At 38.8% G+C, this 4,982-nt stretch overlaps 1 long non-coding RNA gene across 1 annotated transcript in view; it reads right to left on the minus strand.

The window, feature by feature from the left end:
- Positions 1-4,982, minus strand: part of LOC114025999 — a 110,708-nt gene that overhangs the window by 104,883 nt on the left and 843 nt on the right. The gene's annotated exons all lie outside the window — the stretch shown is intronic.

The following is a 4,982-nucleotide window of genomic DNA, read 5'->3' on the forward strand; positions in this document are numbered from 1 at the left end:
CAATTTTAATTTTTAAGGAATTATTTTCTCCATTGAATTTTTATACCTTTTTTTCCCATTTGGCCAAGTCTACTTTGTAAGTTCTTTTCTTCAGTGAGTTGTCATACATCTTTTTCCATTTGGCCAATTTTGTTTGTTTGTTTGTTTTTAAGGAGTTCTCTTCAGTGAATTTTTGTGTCTCTTACTACTTGACTTATTCTGTTTTTTTAAGGTGTTATTTTCCTTCAGTTTTCTGTTCCTCCTTTACCAATCTGCTGACTCTTTTTTTATGATTTTCTTGCATCACTCTCATTTCCTTTTCCAATTTTTCCTCTATTTCTCTTATTTAATTCTTAAAATCCTTTTTGACCTCTTCCAGGAATTCTTTTGGGGCTTGCCAATTCATATTTTTCTTTGAGGTTTTATATGTAGCAGTTTTAATTTTGTTTTCTTCTTCTGAGTTTGTATTTTAATCTTCCCTCTGTCACCATAGTAACTTCTTATGATCTCATTTTTATTATTATTATTATTATTGTTGTTGTTGTTGTTGTTGTTGTTGTTGTTTGCTTATTATTCCAGCCTATTTCTTGACTTTTAACTTTATGTTAAAGTTGGGCTTTGCTCCCTGGGTGGAGGGAGCATTGTCCCAAGCTTCAGGGTTTTTTGTACTGATGTTTTAAGAGCTAGTTCTGGGGGTCTGTAGGTTTTCAGTTTTTCCAAGGTGATATGATCTAAGAAAGGTGTGGTCACTGCTCTCCTAGTCTGTGCTCTGGTCTGTACATGATCACAAGCACTCTTTTCCACCCTGGAGCTATGACCAGGGTCCCTGCAGCTATGACCAGGGTCCCTGCTGCCCTGTAGCCAAAAGGTCTGATGTGCTAGTGCTCCTCCTCATCCTGGGACTGAGACTCAGAACCACATATGGGCAATGCAGCAGAATCCTACAGCCAGTGCCATCAAAAGTCCCCCTGTAATCTCCTTCTGATCAGTTTTCTGATATCTTTACCAGTTACCCGCAGGGTCTGCCGCTAGCTTGCCAGACTGGAGCCTGTGCTGGACTACACACCACTCTCACTCCAGTGAGACAGACCTTTCCTAATAACCTTGTTGGGTTGGAAAATTGTTTCACCCTGTCCTTTTGTTGGTTCTGCCACTCCTGAATTCATTTTGAGATGTTATTTCACAGTTGTCTGGAAGAGAATTTGGGAGAGTTCAGGTAAATCTTTGCCTTTATGCCACCTGCATGTAATAACTTTCTAAAATTTTTAATGCCTTACTATTTGCTCTTTTTTCCTTCTGGTTTGTTTTTGTTTCTTCTTTCTTGTGGTTCCTCTTATTGCTTCTAATTCCTTTTTACAGCATGACAAATGTGAAAATATGTTTAATAAGAATGTGTATGTAGAGCCTATATCAGATTGCACGCTGTCTTGGGGAGAAGCGAGGGGAAGGAGATGGAGAAAATTTAAAATTCAAAAGCTTATGGAAGTGAATGTTGAAAATTAAAAATTAATTAATTAATTAAACATTTTTTTAAATTTAGAAAAAATTTTCAATGCCTGCTTTGTTTCCTCTACCATTCCATTTAATTAAATGAGTACATATTATGTACTAGCCACTATGATAGTTACTGGGGGCATACAAAACAAAGCAATAAACTGTTCTACCCTCAAGAAGTTGACAGTCTACTAGAATAAGTTATTGTTAGATGGCATAAGTAGCACTGAATTAATAATGCCAGGCAGGCAGAAAAACTTGCAAACAGAGGCAAGAGTTAAGTCTCAAAGAGGATTTCCATCTGAAGTGAGGCTCAAACACCTGGAAATCATTTAGAATATCTCATTATACTTAATTTGTAGTCATCATGAGTGTGAAGTCTTTAGTTTCTCATAACCTTTCCAGATTCCTGGGCACTAGAAGTAGCTGTACATTTTTTTTCAAGATGTAATTAGCTCTCTAAGAGCTCAGGAATTCACTTCTTATGAGCAGAAGCCAACCCCTAGAGCTCAGTTTCCAAAAGTCATTCCCACATTGCCGTTATCAGATTTGTTCCTCACTTGCATTCAGCAAAGGGCATCCATCCAGGGACAAGAAATAATCAGATAAGAAGTTACTACTTTGATGAAAGAATATGTTGAGACCTATTCAGCGAAAGCAATGGGGGAAGCAGGGAGTTAGAGGGGGAGGGTGGGCATAATAAGCAAAATTTTCCAAGGCAATGAATTAATTGATTGAGAATGCAATTTTCTGCAGGCATAAATACATGTATGTGTGCATGATCAGGAAATCCTCTCTTTGCACACTTTTAGAATGCAGATATCATAGCCATTCAGATATAAAAAAGGGTCACTCAAGAAGCCCTAACAGCTTGCTGTAGCATTGTGTTCACTGGTCTACTTCCAATTAGGGCTGTTCATGTGCAAAGCATATGATTACTTCTAGGGAAAAGACTAGAGAAATACAGTTGGGGATACATTTTTTTAAATCTAGAATAGGGAAGCTAAATGTCTATCTTTTCAAAAATCCAATTTTAAACTCACAATTTTGTTTGAATGAAAGAAAAGAACTTGAAATGGCAGCTAAGAAGTTATTTCATATTTAAATGTCTACAAATAGCTTGTGACGACCAGCTCCACATTAGTTGCTCACTGGAAATTAGCCGAGACTTTGGGAGGTTTCAGTTCCATTGCCCTAATAACACCAACTTGTCTTGATGAAGGTTTATTTAATTGATATTTTATTCTCATTAAGAGATAATATTTTCATTATTTGAGTGCAAGCAGAAATTTTGCAGAATTTCTTGCAGTTCTATTTTACATTCTTTTCACAGTCAATTTTGTGGATTGGCAGATGAGTGGCGCGATGAAGTGATGGCTTTTGTGATCCCTTCCCTGAGTTGCAGATGGCTAGAAATGAAAGGACAATCTGTATTTCCCTAGGTGATTTCACACCCCTCCTGACTTCGCAGGACTGTTGGGTGGAAAGTGCTTCGTGAATCTTAAAGAACTATAGAGATGGGAGTTATTCCTATTATAATTATCCCTGGGTGCTATGTGTGCTAAATGTAAATGTATGATTTGGATGGGTTAACAATAAGAACTTTAAGATAGTTCTACTGGAATGACAGCCAGTATTTATGAGTGTTGAGTACATCTACAAATACAGTCAGCTCTTCTTTGGGATGCAAATCCTCCTTTCCAGCTAGGCTGTTTGTCACCTCTGAAACATTTCTCACACTCGACTCTTTTTCTCCATTTAATTGGCCACCACCTTAACACACAGCCTTATCACCTCTTTCCTAAACTATTGCAGTTGACTCCTAATTGGTCTCTGTGTTGGAAGCTCTCCTCTCTCCAATCCATTCCCCATACAGCTGCTAAATTGACACTTGTAAAGCATAGACCTGACTGTGTCCTTCCTTTACTTAAAAGTTTTCCATCACCTCCAAGAGATACAAATTCTTCTCTCCACTCCAAGCTATTCTTTACTTAACTGCTAAGGTAATTTTTCTAAAGAATAGGTCTAACCTTGTCATACACACACCAACCCACACCACCTCTGACCAAGGAGCTTTAGTGGCTGCCATTTACTTCCAGGATGAAACATAAATGCCTCTGCTTGGCATTCGAAGCTCTTCATAACAGGGTCTTTACTACCTTTCCAGCATTCTTCTGCCTTACTCTATAATACAGCTACATCGACTGACTTAGTTCCTTAAACATGCCACTCCATCTCTCTTGGCTGTTGCTTCATGCCTGGAATGCTCTACCTCCTTACCTCCATCTCCAGTTGTCTTGATCTATGTCTTGCCACTGGACTCAGATGGCTCTGAAGGAGAGAGTGAGGCTGGTGACTTTGTACCAGCGTCCCTGACTCACTTAAATCCAATTCATTTGCAAATCAAGATATCACCTTCCTCATGTCATTGATCCCCTTCAAGAACAAAGGACAAACTACAATCTGTGAGCTTCCCCGGCTTCCTTCAAGATTCGGCATTCAAATCTCACCTTTTGCAGGAAGCCTTTCCTGGTGCCTCCCTTGCCAATATTAGTCTTCCCCATTTGTGTATATATGTATATATGTGTGTATGTGTATATACAAATATACACACATATGTATATATGTAATATATAATATATATAATGTGTGTGTGTGCATAAATCTTTTGTTTACCTAGATATTTACACACTATCTCGCCCATTAGAGTGTATATTTCTTGAGAACAGGGACAAGTTCTTTTTTGATTTGGGGGTTGGGTTTGGTTTTTGTTTTTTTTTCTCTTTCTGTGTAGCCCTAGTGCTTAGGAAGGAAGGAAGGAAATAAGCATTTATTAACTACCTACAAGTGTCAGACTAAGTTCTTTACAAATAACTCATTTGATCCTCACAACCCTCAGAGGTAGGTATTGTTATTATCCCCATTTTTACAATTGAAGAAACTGAGGCAGGCAGAGGTTAAGTGACTTCCTCAAGATCACACAACTATGAAGTGTCTAAGGTTTTGAACTCAGGTCTTCTGGCCTCCAGTCCCAGTGTTCTAACCACTGAACTACCTAGCTGCTTCTAAGTGTGCTTCAAGTAGCACCTGCCACATAGTAGGTGTTTAATAAATGCTTATTGACTTGCTGACTGTTAAACATCCTGGCTCTACTGTATATTTCCAGCCTGGTTTCATATGCCTCTCCCTCATGTGTTCTCTGTGCTAGCCAGCCTGGTCTACTTGCAGTTCCTATACATGATATTCTATCTCTCCCCTTCATGTGTTTGCACAGGGCTGGAGGTCACCCATATCTGAAATGCTCTCTCTCTTCACCTAAAACTCCTGAAATCCCTAACTCTCTTCAAGGATCAGCTCAAGTATTACCTCCTACCACAATCATGCCTTCCAGTTGAGGGACTCCACACCTCCCGAAATATCATTTATATTTACTTTGGTGGGGTTTTTTGGGGGGGGGGTTGTTGTATTTTATAGAATCAGGAACTTGAGAGCTGGAAGGCTCCTCTGGG

Source organism: Vombatus ursinus, unplaced genomic scaffold (genome assembly GCF_900497805.2).
Source record: "Vombatus ursinus unplaced genomic scaffold, bare-nosed wombat genome assembly UNPS02014832.1, whole genome shotgun sequence".
Lineage (NCBI taxonomy): Eukaryota > Metazoa > Chordata > Mammalia > Diprotodontia > Vombatidae > Vombatus > Vombatus ursinus.